This window comes from Macrobrachium rosenbergii, chromosome 56, assembly GCF_040412425.1.
Source record: "Macrobrachium rosenbergii isolate ZJJX-2024 chromosome 56, ASM4041242v1, whole genome shotgun sequence".
Taxonomy (NCBI): domain Eukaryota; kingdom Metazoa; phylum Arthropoda; class Malacostraca; order Decapoda; family Palaemonidae; genus Macrobrachium; species Macrobrachium rosenbergii.
The window spans coordinates 8994394-9012917 of NC_089796.1; the positions used below are offsets into that span (position 1 = coordinate 8994394).

Here is an 18524-nt window from a genome sequence, read left to right on the forward strand (position 1 = left end):
GTCTTTGTTGACAAGTCATCCAAACGCGGAGCTACTACAAGTTTCTTGCTCTGGTTCTAGTGGCCCTTGGTTTTGCTTCATGTCCATTCGGTTTTGTTGGAGTTTCGAATCGTTTTTTGCATTTTACGTCAGGTAAGGCATGTTTAAGACGTGAAAAAGAATGAAAGACAATTATTGAGTAGGCATATTGCCGTGAAGCACCATTTATTTTTAGTAAATTTATAATTTTTAACTCTACGACCAGTCACCCCCGTGAGCACTGTTGTATCCTTGGGGAGAGCCTCGGACAATTCAGTATTATTAAGTTCCCCTAAACTTAAATTTTATGGTATCTTAGGCCGAACTTCAATGTTTATTCATTAGTAAAAGTTGTGTGCAGCATCCCTTCGGCCCCTCGTTGCACCCACTTTTACTCAACCTCCACTCCCGCCAACTTCTTCCCTCTTAATGTCCGACCACTCCAACCCCCTCCGTTGACTGCCGTCAGTGCTGAAAGTGCCCCAGTTCTTGGCATAGGCCAAGTATAGTAGCCATATTTTCATGAATTAGATTATTAATATTTATGCTAGTGGTAAACCTTGAGATACAAGCAGCAAGCTACATAACCCCAGAGTATTCCATAGGCATATGCTAGGTCTGTACAGAAACTTGACCAGACCTAAGTCGAAGATAAGCTTAGATTAACCTAGACTATTCTAGGCCACATTTTGTGGTAGCCAATCTTTGGCTAAATTCAGCTAGGCTGTGTATCTGTGTGATTCTCACAGTGACTTGGCTAAACAGCTCATCTTTAGATTAAAAATAAGGTTGCTCTCAGAAAGAAAAGCAGTCAATCTGACCATTGTGGTTGCTGCTTGCTTGTGGTGTCTTGGATTAGGTTAGCCTAGTGTGGTCTGTGGACCAGAAGGCTCCCTACTGTCCAGTAGATCAAGCAAGCCACTTTCCCACCATATCCTGCTGGAAGAAATTTACAAGCCAGAAGATGCATTGACTGCTTTTGTGTGCACTCCTATTTGGTAATTCTACAGAAAAGCCCCCACGCATAGTTATCGATTTTTTGACTGAACAATATGGAAAAGGGCATCCATACAGTAAGGCTAATTTGAGAAATTTACGGTCTTTTATGTATGTTTGCAATTGTTCCCCACAGAGCTTTTCTGTAGAATTACCCTTTCCTTCCAGCCTTTGTGGCTGAGACCAGTCATGCTTAATGTAATAAATCATTGAGTCCCTTTTTTACATTGTGTGGGGAGTAAATTTCAGGCAGTGGTGGAGAAGAGTCATTGTAATAATCATTGTAATAACCTTTATACACCATGCTGTCCCCTTCAAGTCCTCCAGGACGACAAAGGGAACTGCAGCCACGACGTTTGTGTATGGTGGCAGGAGGGTCTCCCTGTTATGAAAGCAAGGCAAGGAATTCAAACTTGTTCCTCTAAGAAGAGCCTTCCCCACTCTTTCAGCCTCCCCTTGCATGGTTTTTCCAAGTGGAGATTCAACTTAACAGTCACTGGAGAGATTATCATCCTACCTAAGGTCTGAATCTCCTACTGTACATATCAAAAGCCATGGTTTGTATTCTTGTAAGAACAAACCACAGTTTTGTTATTGTTATCATAATCCCACTTCAACCACCCTAATACTATATATAGTCCCTGATGCCGAAGTGAGGAAGAGCTTGGCTTGATGGCAAGTGAGTGGAGGGTCCCCATGCACCAACCTACCACCATTTAACTACCCTGTCACCAGTTTCCAGTGATCGTTTTCAGCTCACACTAACGAATATTCTACATAAGAAACTTTGGTTTGTTTACCTATGAAAAATAGAAATTATTTTTAAAGACTTTCTAATTTTTATATGATTTTGACAAATTTAATATTCCTGTTGTAATCCATGGTTAACCCTTTACACCTTGTCACTTTGGAATTGCATAGTTAACCCTATATACTTTTCATGGTTAACCTTTTATATTTTTCATGCTTAATAGCAAAGGGGGAGACAACAGTGGGAAATTTGGGACTTTGGGTGGAAGAATACTGATACTAGTGAAATACTGTAAAGGGATGCGTTCTAACCTAACCTAGTTTGAGATGTTACATCCTACCTGACCAGAGGGTTTCTCCACCCTCTAACCTAATGTAACCTAGGGTGCTGTAAATTCTAGTGTGAATTATGGGGATACATCCTAATCTAATATAACCAAGTGTGTCACATCATCTTGATTGGGGAAAACACCCGTCAGACCTGTCCAAGATAGCTGTAAATCTTAAAAACATAGTTTCATATCTTGTTTATGACGTAATGTTCTTAGCATCCTATCCCCAAAGAGAAAGGCCTAACCAGAACCTGGACTCAAAGTTGGTTTCCTAGAGTGGTCCCCTTTCTGCGCTAGACATAAGAGGGTGGTGATGAAAACCAAATATTTCATCTTTTACATTCAAAATCACTTGAAAATATCCTAGGCAAAATGCCATTTTAAAAACCTCTGCACCTCTAAATATAGTGTATTTTTGTGAGTACACAAGTTGGCACTTTGAATGTATCACTGTATCAAGGAGCCTGATTCATAAATAGTTACAATTGAGGCACAAAATTTTGCTCAATATATTCTCAGTATGTACAAGCTAGTAAAATTAGATGCAATTTATAAATTACAGTATGTTGGTCAGTTCTAAGATATTTATATATAAGAAAATCCTAAAAAATTTATTGTTACTTTGATATTGGTAGGAACCAGTTTTTCCTCTCATTTTACTCACAGCTATTTAATTCTGGAGAGGTCTTCAAATTTTATTAGGCATGCTAGCTTATCAGCCATTTTCATAATTATAGCTATTACTTGAATAATGGGGAAAGGTTTTTTAATTATTTCGTGACTCCAGTACTAATATGACTCCTAACTTCAGTATTAGTTAATAGATACATATCACAGTGTATTTTTTGTTTTGAAAATTTGATTATAAAGTGTTTGTTTGTTTTTGCCTGATATGCTTTAGGTATAGCAGCCAGCATTATAGGGGAGTATTTGATATAAACAAATTCTGAAAGCTCTCAAATCATTAACTAATCAGTAGGGTATTTGTTGCTGCATTGAGGGGGCCACCTGTTGGTGAGTTCAACAGTATTTTCTATATTTTGTTGTGGCTCAGCAAGAATACCAAAGAAACTTGGTACAGTAATTTGCATAAGTAGTAACCAGTTAGCCATATATCAGTCTCATTCAAGGATGAGATCTTTGGAGGTGGGACCTCAGAGTGTGCTTTTGAAGTCATGGGGTTGATAGTGTTGACTGGATTTTCCCCCCGGACTTTTCACAGCCATGTACAGACAGCTGTTTGTAAAGTTTTTTGTCTCCTTGTCAAAATAGACTGATACTTGAAAGGCATCTATCACCTTCACAAGGACAAGGCATTTTCAAGTCAGTTACACTAGCTTGCTTTCTGTACCCAGCAAATTACAATTAGTTTTAGGAACTGGCAGATTGAGGCTTTGGGCTTGATGTGTCATAGAATGATTAGTTTAAGAACACACGTATGTTTGAATGCAACTAAAAGGTAGGCAAATAGGTAGGTGCTGGAGATGTGAGAGAGGAGAGAATATGTTTTAAAATGGGAGTTATAAGAACTGTAATATAAAAACGACAATAGGCAACTTGGCAAGGCATGAGTAGTTTGCCTCAATGGTGCCAACTTTTTTTTTTAATCCTGTACATATATATATTAGAGTGTATGAGTACCCAGTTTGGTTCTTTCTGGAATACCTAGTATAATGGAACTCCAAGTAAAAACTGAGTATTTAAATGGATGTTTTGAAGTAAAAGGTCATTTTAACAGGGTAAGTGTAAAATAATCCCTAGAAATGTCAAACTGCATACTGTACTGCCTTTCTGTAATTAACAAATTGACTCAAAACCTACTTTTAAACAATATTTCATTTTATATTTTTGAGTTAACATTTATAATTATAACTTGTTCTTCTCTCCAGTACAGGGCATGTAGTCATGTCAACACCGAAATCAATTATTCAATCCAACAAGTCGATTTTGAATGCTCCGTGGGATCAGTATATCAACTGAAAATTTTTCTGCTCTGGACATCATACCAAGAATATCCGTCCCATATTCTGTGGTGTCTGAATAACCATTGGTTCATATAGATGGATACATAGGAAGAATGGTTCTGAGGCTTGTGCAAATGGAAGAAGGGTAAATATTGAGTATACAGTACTGTAATGGTTATGAATGTTTTATACCATAAAAGCAAAAGAATGATCAATGATAGCTAGCAAAGGTTATACAGTAGTGATTATTTTAATTATGTAAATTAAGGTGACTTTTTAAAATAGGTTAATATATTGTAAATTTACTCGGTTGTATCCTGGCTATCTTTGTGACATGGAAACTGTGCTGGTTTATTTAAGTTTTAGTGTGGTTTACTACTGTTCCCAGAGTGGGTGTAGATTAACTTTGAGAAAGCATGCACCAATGTAGAACATATAGATAGCTGGACAGTAATTCTAAATTGGTTACTAGTAGACAAACTTGACTGTGCATTGAGAGTTGCAGAAGTCTGTGTACAGCAGTGATCCACCCAGGCCAGTACATACCATATACTGTAGTACCCTCTTCTCACTGTGTATTAGTCTAACATCTTAGGTTTGGAAATTCAAACAACTTACACAGTATCATTTTGAATTTAAATATCTTGACTTCCCTTTTGCATATTGGCAAATAAAAAGGTAATCTCAAGGACATTCCGGATTTAATAATCTACTGATCATGGATGGCCACTTTCATTTGATTTTCAAATTCATTTTACTAGTTGCTGCATTTGAAATTATTCAAAACTGTGTTCTCTCTATCTCAGAGTAACTATAGTTGTGACGTTTTAACAGAATTAAAAACAGCAAGGAAGTTTTATGAGTGAGGAGATTAGATGAGTTTCATTATTTAGCAGCCTTCCTGGATAGTAGTTCAGGTAATCATTTATAATTTTAGACCAGTTTCATCCATTAATGTCAATGTTATGGTTCTTTCTCATTTTGCTATCCCCCATTTTCCTTTCATGACATCTTGGTTTCAAAGAAGCTTAATGACTGGTGCCTTATTGTACCATTGATATTTTTTCAACTTAATGTGTGTCGTGGAGTTTATAAATTATAGGCTGCTGAAGTTATTTTTTCATAAGGTCAGGTTTCAGTGGGACACATGGCTATAACACAACCTCTCTCTCTCCCTCAGGGATCATAGTCATGGAAGCCAATGTGGCATCCTTTACTTTTTTATATTATGTATTTATAGAATACATGCATTTGATGACTTTTATAATACTAAAAGTCACAGTTATTTTGGATTTTCAATTTTTTTCACATGGCTTTCTTAAATCCATTTTAAATCATCACACAATTAACAGGCAGTTTTTGTTTCAAGCCTTCTTTTATCACAGATGTTGCGAGGGTAAATCAGTCACATACATCTTTCTCTGACACACATAAAAGCTTCATCAGTAGTTCTTTGTATGTAGAGTGGAATGTGTGTGAGGATCTCAAGCTGTGATCACTTTCCAACATAGAGAACACTGCAAAGCAGCATAACTGCGCACACACTCCGCACTTATATCTCCTGTAAGCCAACTGGCTATTACATAATGGAGATTCCCCATATCAGTAGGAGAGTAAATTGTAACATTTTGTTATTACTGCTGCTGTTCAATCAATCCAACAGCCCTCCTAAATTTCAGGTCCCATGGTTGTCTGACATTCCCTTTTCAATAGGAAATAAGCAGAAACTTCAGAATCAATGCCCATTCAAAATGCATTACAGATATTTGTAGCTTTTGCCATGAAAATAATTACACAAATGTACTTTATAATAAGGTCGTGGTAAAATTGAGGAAAGTAGTACTGTATTCAGGGTGAAGACTCATATTTACAAGGAATACATTCAAACTGGAAATTGGAGTCCCTCAGGGTATTGTTCAGATAGCACATTGTATCTCAGTAATCAATGCAATTAGAGAATTGTATCTCAGCAGCTAATGCAATTACGGTTGACCCTTGGTATTGGGGGGGTATGCGTACCACAACCCCCACGAATAGCTAAAATTCGCAAATACTTGATGCCCCTCTAAAAACGCTTATAACTGCCTATTTTGATAGATCAAGCGCCAAAAAACCCCTGTGAAAATGCTTATACATGAGTATTTTAATAGTTTTATTACAAAAAGTGCATTTAGTCATGAAAATTATATGAAAATACAGTAATTAGTGAATATTTCTCTATGAAAGATACTGTGAATAGGCGAATTTTCTGCTAATAATGTGTATATGTGTTCCACAGAAAAATCCGCAAATAGGTGAAGCTGCAAATCTGGAACCAGAATTGTATCTCAAAAACTAATGCAATTAGAGAATTGTATCTCATTGCAATTAGAGAATTTTATCAGCAGTAAATGCAATTGCAGAACAGTTAACACCTGTTAAAAGTAACTGCTTAGCGACAACTTTTCCATATTTTAACACCAAACATCTGACATGCCCAAGGAATTTTCTGTTGGGCCGTAATTAAGTTGATTCATGGTATTCCCCAGTAGTTTCAATTCTCTTCTGAGAGACACAAAACAGTCATGTTCCTCAAAGATATCTGTAGAAGCAAACTTATTATGGTGAATTTGAAATGAAAGACTGTGTGATACTCATCAACCAAACAATACACTACTAATTATTTCTGATACTTGATGCACATCTGAACTGGAAAGTTCACATAACATACATAAAAGGTAAATTCCATATTACAGTATGTTAGATCTATACATCACCATCTGACTTGATATTCAGGAGCTAGGTTTGGGGTCTGTCTATAATGAAGGACAGAGAATCTGCCCCTGTGCTCTTAAATAGTCCCCAAAGATGTCACTACAAACTGAAAGTACTGTCAGTTCAATGTCAGCTTTTATACATCAATCAATAACTTGAAAGTGGTGAACCCCATTGTCTCTACTCAGTTAAATGATAGTGATGCTCAGTAAAAAAAACCTAAATGATTCTTTAACTATCAAGTTAATTGATCAAAAAAGCCATCTTCACAAGTAGCCATTCTCTCTCTTTTCCAGTTAGAGGTGTCTGATATATATACTAGAACCTCCTCCTCTGTGAACTACCTGCAAGTTCTGACCTTGTAACCGTCTGCGCAATTTATCTAACAAATAATATGTACACAGTACTGTATTAATTTTAAAGTAGGGGTCACTGCTTTTAAAATGTACTTTCCATAAATTGTAAGGCTCACAGCTGATTTCACCTTACTCCAGTTTTCAGTGCATATTTAAGAAAATCACATCAGGTAAGCCTGGTCTATTTCTTGAAGTGCACCTAGATGATGTCCTTAAACTGTAGTATATTAATCAATAATCAGTGGTGTTGACAAGTTGTTGGACCATCAAAAATCGCTGGCAGTCTAGAATTGGCATTAGGCTAATTACAATAGATCAAACTTACTACCTAACTTACCATTATGCATTTTAGGTTATTCTATCCTCAGAGTAGTATTTTAAACAAGCATAGTGGGCTTGTAAACTTGATTATTCAATAAGGAAAAAGCACTTTAGGAACTAGTGTCTTTGGTCTAGTTGGGCTAGGGTACTACCTACAATGTCATCTTCAGATGATATGCATTATTAGCTAGCTAAGGGTACTGAATTGCAGGTCGCAGCTCACCTGTTCTGATGTAAACAAAAGGACTGCACTGCATTCAGATGTTTTGCATAAATTTGCCGTGGCATGTTTTACACAAATTTTGAAGAACTTTATTATCTATTTTTTTTTCTGATTAAAAACATGAAAGGTGTCAATTTTTCCAGCAATATATTGTTTTAGCATTTTAAAAAATCATGTTACAGATAACCATTATCTTTTTAATGTAAATGTGTTGATTGCACCTTGTAGTTCCACATCAACATATATCTTGAAAGAGAGAAAGATTGACTTTGATGTACTAATTACACCCACAGACATGACAGCCAGTGGACATTTCACACTATAGTAATGGGTTTTGTTGGTTGTCTTGATAGAAGCTTAGAATTCTTGAAATTTTTTATCAGTTATTTAAAGAAAACATATTTGTTAAAGGGATAAAAAGAAACACTAAGCCAGCACTCATAATTTACTAGAAATGAGGGAAAGAAACTGGATTCAGTACTTCCTCAGTTTGAAGAAAGGCCACTGGATTTTTCCTCCTTTCTTCTTCAGAGTGATGACGCCACCAGTCAGTCCTTCCTTCCTTCAGCGCTTCGGGTACACCTGCAGACTATCAGCAAATGGGAGTGCACACTAACATGCTGTATAGTATCCTAGCCTATTTATCTTTAAATGTGCTTGAGGTTTTCAATTCTGTTACCTGAAATACATTATTTATTGTACAGTATTTTCAGTAGATGCTGTACCATTCATCTGGCATTAATGAAACAGCCACTTATATGTAGAAACTTTAATGCATGTTGACCACTTTGATTCTATGCTTCTGTTTATGTTGCTTATTAGAGTTCTAATAATTTTGCCTGGCCTTTTCTTAAAAGTAATCAGTAGTACAGCACAGCATGTTTAATAATTTAGCTTGGCCTGTTCATAAAAGTAATCAGTAGTACATCACTGCATGTTTTGTAATTTGTTTGATCTTTTAATAAGAATTAAGCTGTCATTACTCAAAAGTATGAAACTTTGTATAAACAATGATTTTGGTCAGCTTAGGACAATTGAGCTGTACAGTACATATTTCCAAATCACTGGGTTTCTTTGTACAAGTAAGTGTATTGACATTCAATGTTTTGTAAAACAACACCTTTTGATCCCTTAATAGAAATAGTACAATAGCACACTTGATGAAGTTCAAGCTGTCAGAGAATTTATGTTTTATAGTGGAGCACTTGGCTACAAAGTCCCAGACCAGCAGCTTATATTTAATGGGAATACTTCACCAGTTTGCATTACATCTGGATTACTAGATTGATTGACTTCTACTGATCTGAATATCATGAAAATTATTGAGCCAGTTGATCTGGTTCAGTTACCTGATAAGGATGATAATGGAGTAAAATTCCAGTCTTGTTGGTGAAGTATTATATTAGAAATTAGAAAATGTAGAGAACTTAGAAAATGTAGAGAACTTTTGGAAGCTTGCACAACTTCCCTTTTCAGTCTGCTTTAGCTTTAACATTTTTCCAAAATGTTGACATTATCGAATGTACATTAACAATTGCTTAAAAGGTTGTTAGCAGGAGTAATCCTGCGACGTTTTTCTTCTTTGGTAATATTTTCTTGAACAGGCAAGTCTGCTTGATCTTGATTGGTTGTGCTATTGGAAGTATTGTTTTATCTCATAGTAGGACCAGTTAGGCATCTGCAGCAAGGTTGGTTGTGACTTCCCCTACTACCTGAATGGGGGACAGAAAAAAATGACAATGAGATCAGGACTGCTTGTCATACACAAATCACCATTAGTGTTCTTGAAGCAGAAATTCTTACAAGTCAAAGTTGTCTTGTGTAAAATATTTTGCCTTCGGTAGTTCCCACTTTTTATTGTAGTTCCCTCATCAGTCCTCTTAATTATCCCTATACTGTTGAAAACTTAAATTGGTCCAATCTAGTCAACAAACTTGTCTATGTTTTGCAAACCTCACATCAAATCCCCTCTCACTTTCCCTGGAATTCCTTCATCAGTCCTCTTAATTTTATATCACTATGCTATTGAAAACTTAAATTGGTACAAACTTGTCTATGTTTTGCAAACCTTACATCAAATCCCCTCTCACTTTCCCTGTAATATGTCTAAGCTCTCTAAGGTATTTTTATACACTCCTGTCAATTTTAAATGTAAAATCATAGGGTTATAGTTGAGAACAATATCAACATCACTGCTACTACAATGAAAAGATCTTAATTCTTGTTAACTCTGGGCTATAGTTCTTCTTTGGTTCACCCTCCTCCCACCAAATTACATTTTTCCTGGCCTTATTTTTAAATCTTTACTGATATAATGAAGGGGATACTTTAGCCTTTTGAAAACTAGTTAGATGTTCCAATTCATTGTTTTATAAATTCAGGGCCTTACCCAAAATAGAATTTAAATTTTATGAATTGACAAGGAAAGTTGTGCAGGCTTCCTAAAGTTGAGATTTTAGGCAATAGCGACACTTAATATAGTAAATCAAAATGTGACTTCTATTCCTGCAAAAATAAAAATCATTGCCTTTTTGTATAGGAGTATTCCTCAGTATGAGCTGGAAACAGTCATTGAAGCTTGGTTACAAGCAGTAATTGGAGGTAGGTGGGTGAGTGGGGAATCCCCACTTTTCTCAAGTAAGCTAGCACTTCTTTTCTTTGGCTGTGGTTGTGACAACTACTTTGCTCTGACTGACCCATCAAGGTGGAACTTCTTTCATCATTTTTAGTCAGTGTATGGCATTTTATGTGTTTTTTCACTTTGTCCCTACAGTTAATATAACCAGTTTTGTTGTTTTGCAGTGGTAGGTCCTGCAAGGAGTGCACTGACTGGTCTCCAGTGTAGTGGAGAAACTTGGCAAGACTGGAGGAAGGCCAGATGATGTTTGTCAACCTCTTCAAAGGGGATTACGCTGCCTTTGATCCCACTGGACTTTTGTGGCTGCTCCTGCCTGGACTGCAACCTCTTTGAAGGGGATTACTCTGCCTTTAATCCCACTGAACTTTTTTGGTTCCTCCTGCCCTCTCTCTTACTCTCCCTCTCCCCTCTGCTCGTTCTCCTTGGCTCATCAAGAGGGGTATGCCCTGGAAGGCAGGTGACCAGCCATTGCTCTCGGACAATACCAATCCTGGTGTGCGTTCCAAGCTCTCCCCCAGGCACGACAGCATCACATATTGGTGGTTTATTTATAGATGGCTTTGAAGGAAAGGTCACTGCAATACAACACTGCAGGGCATCACGATGATCTGTATGTTCATGATTGTGCAGACTCTCGGGCAATCACAAGCAAAAGGGTGCCACATTACTTTACTGTTGGGTAAAGTGGCAAATATAAATCAACATGGTCATACTTAATTTCATGATGTTCCTAGTTCAGCAGACTATCAATGTACTCAAGCACAACTACTTACATAAGCATTCATTCATAGAGCTGCTGCTAGTTTGTTTTTTGGCTGGCTGATCGTATGAGTCTACAGGAAGCAACCACTACTCCCTTGTCGAACCCTTCCCCTCGATAGTGTACTCTTTTACTCGACAGTTGTTCCAACTGCTGTGGGCACTGTTTGCCAGCTATGGAGCAAGTTAACAGTCTGAGCTGCAGATCGAGAGGTTCCATGCCATCCAGGGGATATAACAAGCTTTACTTCTCCTGTTGCAGACACACCAGAGGAATTGTTACAAGGTAGAGGATGCATAGACTACTCCCTGTCATGTTGTTTCATCAGTGTGTTGACTGACAAATGACCTCCCCATGGAGAAATTCCAAGGAGCTATGGTCAATTACTATGGCTTTGTTCCACACAGCAGTGACTTCTTTATCACTGAAGGTTATTCTGAAAGCCAGGACATCTTGATCCGCCATCCAGGGCATCAAAGGGTACTGCAGCCATGCCTTCTATATCTGGTACGGGAGAGCACAGGCCATGAAACTGAGACAGGCAGCTCAGGTATCTGCTTCCTCATGAAAGGCCTAGGAGTCTTCCCAGCCTTTCCAGCAACCCCCTCCAGCTCTGGCTTGAAGGGGATGCTTAAGTCTGTTCCCTTCTCAAGCTACCGTGAATAGGAATAATGTGTCGTTCAGGGTAGTTACAGATTACTTTTCAAGGACCACCGACAATGACACCAGTCTCATTGCCATTCTACTCTCCAAGTACTTTCTGTTGGAAGATGTGAGGGTGAAGCAGAATGGCAATCTGGATATCTTCATCTTTCCTCCTTTTAGTCTGGTATGTCAACTGATCAACAAAGCATTTGTTATTCCAAGGATCAAATAACCCTGGTAGTGCCTTATTGACCTCGAACTGAGTGGTATCTTGATCTGCTAACTAGTCTAGGTTCCCAGAGATTCACCAATGCTGCACTTTTCTATTAGCCCCACAGTTTGAGGGAGTCTAACTAACAGTGTACCTGTGAGTGGGAAGTTTTTCTGATTAGTGATGTAGCTGAGGTTTCTCTCTCCTTTCTGAGAGGTACTTTGTAGCAGATCACAGATTACTGCATTTTCCTTTGTCAAGACAAGCTCCCCTGTCCCTGCAGTATAATCTGCCTAGAGTCAAGTCTTCTGACGGAAGGACCTGAACCTCCCCTTCTTAAGAGTTGTCCATGCTCACAGAACTTTGAATTGTTTTGCCCACCTCACGAGCTTCAGCCTTTGATAGATCTCGCACCCTCAAGGCTTTTTCTGCTAGCCTTAGCATTGCCGCGGCATGCTGACAAGTTAAACAGCCATAGCAATCTTGTCTGGCAGTCAGATCAGAAGGCTGGAATTTCCTTTTGTTCTTGTTGTTCATGAATTTGTGACAAAAACTCAGAAATAGCATTTTTTGGTTCTCTCTCTGAGAATTTGTTAGCTGGGAATTGGATGAGATGCTTTTGTGCCCAGTACTTCTGGCAGGCACTAGATGGTGGTGTCCTAGAACACCCTTTCTTTCAGGCTTTGTGAAGTGATCAAGCAGACAGAGTTCAAAATGCAAAGAAGACAGCCATCTCATCTGTGTCAGGGCTTGCAAAAAACCAGGGGCATTGTTAGTTTGTTCCATATCATTCAGAGAAAGTTTTCTGTTTCACAGGTAATGGAGATAGGCATCTGGAGGTGCCATACAGCACTACCTTTACCACATTGTACCTAATGGACACTGTTTCCAAGTCCTTGATTGTTCAACCTTCTTCATGGTAGCTGAGGTGGCTGCTCAATGGACAGTGTAGTCTCCAAGCTCCTCTCAGAAAGCTGGACAACAAGAGACATCCAATTAATTTTATATTGCTCTAGCAAGGATGCTAGTTCGATTATATACATAATAATTACTGGGTAAAAGTGATTTGAATTGTATGAAGAGCCGAAATAGAGTTGACTTTCAAAAGCTAGCCTTAAATTTCCTGTCATGTATGTAATATAATGTGTAAAGTAACTCAGAATAAGTTATGAGTAAACTGTTTATAAACCAATAAATTTTGTCATCCTTGAAAATTGCATTTTACTTACATAACCTAGAGTGAGAATAACATAGTATAAACTTGTGAACATAGTGGTGCTTCTTGCACCAATGAAGAAAAGTAGTTTCTAAAATAGCATATTATTTACGTTAATAAAATTAATTATACGTTAAAAACTATTATAGGCCAAGGAGACTAAGTAGTTGCTAAGACATGAATGGTTTCTAGAAAATTGACATACTGAAATTACATGAATAGATATAAAAAGAAAACTGTATAATAAGTCGCGATAAAAAGCTACGTGTTGGTGCTAACTGAAAAAGGTTTTAACAAAAGTCTGTTCAACATGCAGCAAAAAGAAGTTGGCGGTTATAAGGGTTTTAACCTTATTTATGCCTTTAAGACTTTTGCGAGCGATAAAGACCAGTCAAACTTGGTAAAAAAAATTCACTGGGTGACCACCTACAACTGATTAATTTTTGCTAGATATCGACCTAACAAAAGATTTCGTGTCACCACAGAAGCCGTCTTGCTATATATGAAGATATACTGAGATTTTCAATGATACGAATGTTACCAGTTTCATATTTCTTTTCCATATCATAATAGATAATTACCTAGGGCAGTGGATATGAAGAGGAGGCAATGTTTTTTATCCATATCTACGAGTGTTGCGTGGCTTGGTGGAGGTTTGGTCAGTACGAGTGCTCTTGTCTTGAATACCTGTTAATCTTCATTTTTTCGTAGTCTTGTCATGTCGAGGTAAGATGTTCTCCCAAATACTGTAGTCTTTTCTCCAAACTGCTGCTGATACGTTGAACCAACTTACAGGCATGAACGCCCTGCAAAAAATTATTAATAATACTAGACGAGAAAGTTTATCAGCTTGTGTTTAACACTTGTAAATCAAAGATAATTAGAATTCTGTAAGCCTACGTCCACTACCAGTAACATTTTCTTTCACGCGTGTGATCAAATGCAACGTGCAATATCACAGAGATCAAAACTGAAATATTTAACCCAATGTTGTATATACTGTATAATTTGATGTAAACATGCCTGTAATAAATCAACATATTCAACCCTTCACAAACCTCCAATAGAGGTTGTTATTAAGGTTAAGTATGTTTAAAAAAAACATTAAAAATGAAGTTGGGAATCTCTAAACACTCAAAATAAAAAAAAAACTCATATTTTAAGAACTACTTTTATAAATTTTGTTTCAAAATTTCAGAAGAACCATTCCAAAACAAATCCACTTCAGAACGACAATAAGATTGTAATTTTACAAGAAAGAAGATTTTTTGTACCCTGAATTAAGAAAACTACTAGGTTTGGCATCATCATAACATATATGAAAATAGGAAAAAAGCAATGATACAAAAAATTCAGATAACTTTTTGTTAGCTGCAAAAAGCATTATTCGTTTACTGTACTGTTTCAAGTCTCATCAGCTTCCATTTCACAATGAAAGCAGCTTGTCCACCAACTAGAAAACTTACTCCAATTAAGAAATAGTCACTACTCGATATATCTTTTTCCATCTAGAATAAAATATATATACAGTATATATACATATATAAAAAATATATATATATATATATATATATATATATATATATATATATATATATATATATATATATATAATCACACTACATACATACATAAAAATGAGTTCGCGCAAGTTACCAAAGAATTTTAATTTTCATGTAAAAAAAAATCCTCGTCTTTTTAATGGATCTTAGCAATATCCATTAGACGGAAGTTTTATTTCTCTAATGTCTCGTAATATAGCTAAAAGCAAATCCACCACCACCATCAATCCTGACGGAACCAGTCTTACTTTATATTCGGTCTCCATATCCAATGAAGACGCTTCCCCAACCTCCCGCTTCTCTCCAATCTCTGCTGGAAATGAAGCTTTTGAAGATGATGGAAACATGTTTCTCATTTCATTCATTCAGGGAAGCTGAACTGCTGTACTCGCTGGATAGACATCGCACCGCACAGACGAGCCTAGTTACTAGATTCAAAAACCACCCTGTAGGGGGTTAGTGCCGTCAGTGCACCTCATGCGGTGCAATGTAGGCATTACTTAAGGTTCTTTGCAGCGTCTCTTCGTCCCCTGGCTGCAACCTCTTTCTTTCCTTTTACTGTACCTCCGTTCATATTCTCTTTCTTCCATCTTACTGCCCACCCTCTCCTAACAATATTGATTCATAGTGCAACTGCGAGGTTTTCCTCCTGTTACACCTTTCAAACTTTTTCCTGTCAATTTCCGTTTCGGCGCTGAATGGCCTTAGTTGCCCCAGTGCTTAGCATGTATGCCTAAAAAATATAAATAAATCTAAAAACTGATCTGACTACCTTTTCCCTGATATGTTAACTAGAAATCCACTAGTTGAGAGTAGATGGTAGTTATTGTCTTACAAAATTACCTGAAGACTACTATAATAATAATAATAATATGGCGTCAACAACTGTAGTAATAGTACCAGTAATAGTCTTTCAACCATCTGAATGAAAAGCACGAAAGCGTGTATCGCCGTAAAGAGAGGAAAAGGGAGAAAATTCTTTACAAAATATTTCGGCGTTCTCAACGTACTCTTAGCAAAAGTTTTAATAAGCTATCTCCTGAGCTACTGAGCTCTGCAGCATCTTGTTCAAGTTTCCTGTTAAGAGTTCTTGGTTTGACAGCAGGCGGCAATCTATTTGCAATATGCATTATTGATTTTCAGAATGGAAGGTGGGCACTGAGCCTTGTGCAACATTTGCCTACTGTGAGCTGGAGAGAGAATTCAGCTAGGCCTATATGAAATATTTATTGTCAGATATATTTAATTTCAAAGAGAGAAGGTAGGTGGATAAGCTGTATCGAGCATAAAACAAAAAAAAAAAAACAGTCAGTTGTATGTAATATTTTCTGAGGGAGAGACTAAGCGGGATAAGTTTTATGGAACACTTACTGAAAGAATGAGTGGTTCTTGTTACTCTGTTGTATGCAAGACTTTCACTACAAAGAAACTGACACACTTCCAGAAGAAAACAATCTGCAAACATTCTCCTCAAATGTACAGGCCTTGTGTATCATAATGGACAGACAGTGATATCCCCACATCAAAAATTTACATAGCTTCTTTTGGTCGCACCCTATCACGCATGTGCAAGATCTGTCCTTTGCGACATAGGCCTAATGTCATTCTTTCCCTGACTAGATATGGGAGCAAAAGGGATTCCCTTTTAATAAAAGTAAAAGCATTTCATACGAGTACAGTATATCAACAAAGCTCCATGTCAGATTGTTGTACGCCTTACGTAGAGAATAGTCCTTTTCTCTCTGGCATTTTCTCTCTCTTGAGCATTTTCCACAGTAACGAGACTGATACAGTCAAGACAGCCCCACCCATCCACAAAAGTTATTGTTCATGTATTTTTCAAGGGATGACACGTGCGTTTCTTAAAACTTTGGCCAGTTGAATTAGGAGACATGAAGTTTTCACTTTTCACTTGAAAGGAGAGAGAGAGAGAGAGAGAGGTAATCTTATCTAAATTTATCTTATTTCTCGAACAGATGGAGAACGTGTAAAATCTGTGCACATATCAGAGATCTCCTGCTGATTCTTCTGTAGACTTAAGGAACAAATCAGTATAGCTAGACAGACGTTCTAACCAAATGTGTTTGTGGTACACTGAATCTCTTTTTTTTTTTTTTAACAGTGTGCCAGTTACAAGCCAAGGATCAACCGCACACTGTTAAAAAATAAAAAAAAAAATAAAAAAAAAAGGGAATCTGTGTACCAAAACCACATTTGGTTAGAACGTCTCTCCAGCTATACTAATTTGTTCCGTAAGTCTACAGAAGAATCAGCAGGAGATCTCCGATCGATATGTGCGCGAAAAATAAATTTAGATTCTCTCTCTCTCCTTTCAGAGTGAAAACTAAACCTCTTAATAAATACAAAAACAATACTCTCACTGATGGCACTACAGCTAGATAATGGATTTACACGAGCAATGAAATGCAATTCTTTTATGCAGTCGTTGTGCAGTACAGGTAAATGGATGCCACGGCACCAGCGATTAGGCCAAATGGCAATGGTAATCGTGACCTCCTATTTTCGTCCTCTCCTGCCCTTTTTTGGTCCAGACTTGATAAAATACATTCTACTTATTTTCTACTTATTTTGCCAAGTGAGATTTCTGTGGTCAAAGTTTATATACTGGCTGCTGAGATGAACAAATATTTGAGGTTACTGTAGTCCTAGGTTTACATTCTCAATGTTGATAAAAACATTCTCACAAATGATGAGAAATATAATTTTTTTTTGTACTCTAATGCATATCAGGTTATTAAGGTAGTTTTTTCGCCGTCTGACTGCTAAGAAGACAATCATACTTTCAAAGTGTTTTTATTTTTAAATCTAGGCAGTTTAGCGTAGGTTTATAGTCGCACCGGAAAATAACAATAAATCTGTGTAGCCTATTCTAACGTACATTAAGTTTTGCTAGGAATGGAAAATACAACACAGATCTGATGCATTTTAAAACAGAAGGTTAGTCTATTGTAAAGGTTTGCATCTATACTGGAACGAAAAACACCAACAATTTGATGTATTTCATATATCAGGTTACTCTAGCCAAGGTTTAACTTCCAGTCCTTAAAAAAATTAATTTTTTTTTCATCATACCTTACACCTATAGCTAGAAATCTCTGGAATCCTTCATGGCTGCCATTTGAAAAATAAGTGACTATAGCAATAAAACCACTGCATAAATTCTTTTATTTTCTTTACGGAGAAATTAAATAAATTTTCCAATAAACACTTTTAAAAATAAAATAAACTTCCAAAACCTTCATTTATATTATAAAGGTCAAAAGAAAAGATTTATACATTTTTCATTAATATCAATATGATCGACCAATATAATGAATCTGCCCTCTCTCTCGTTCTCTTAGTACATATGAACACTTCAACAAATTATCTGCAACATACTTAATTCTGACCTGCAATTTTTATGTCAGGTCACGTTACCCACCTCAGCAACACAATCAATCTCTCTCTCTCTCTCTCTCTCTCTCTCTCTCTCTCTCTCTCTCTCTCTCTCTCTCTCTCTCTCTCTCTCTCTCTCTCTCTAAGAAATCTGAAGCAGAACACAAAGAGAGGTGTGAAGTGCCTCAGGTAAAGCAGAAGAAATAAACATAAAGAAAATCCTTGTTAAGGCTCTCATTTCTTTTCCAGTCGTCGAAAACTCATGCAAAATAAAACATGAATGTCAACTCAGCCTTTCTACGTCCACAAAAGTCTGACGACCGCCTCTCTCTCTCTCTCTCTCTCTCTCTCTCTCTCTCTCTCTCTCAAATATCAAGAGTGA

General features: G+C 37.0%; 2 long non-coding RNA genes across 4 annotated transcripts in view; one reads left to right on the top strand and one right to left on the bottom strand.

The window, feature by feature from the left end:
* Positions 1-13182, top strand: LOC136836590 (uncharacterized). 2 transcript variants are annotated; one of them, XR_010852433.1, is made up of 3 exons: positions 1-132; positions 3986-4205; positions 10517-13182. It is a non-coding gene; the product is annotated as an uncharacterized lncRNA (long non-coding RNA). The 2 variants fall into 2 exon arrangements; XR_010852432.1 differs by having other exon boundaries at positions 8-132; positions 3991-4205.
* The window catches only part of LOC136836591 (uncharacterized), a 22508-nt gene continuing 13110 nt past the window's right edge, over positions 9127-18524 (bottom strand). Inside the window, exons 3-4 of one of the 2 annotated variants that reach the window (XR_010852434.1) lie at positions 13766-13990; positions 9127-9426 (exon numbers count right to left, since the gene is read on the bottom strand). This is a non-coding gene — a long non-coding RNA (uncharacterized lncRNA). Of the gene's footprint in view, positions 9427-12827; positions 12943-13765; positions 13991-18524 lie in introns of those variants that run through there. The other variant, XR_010852435.1, reaches the window with a different exon arrangement.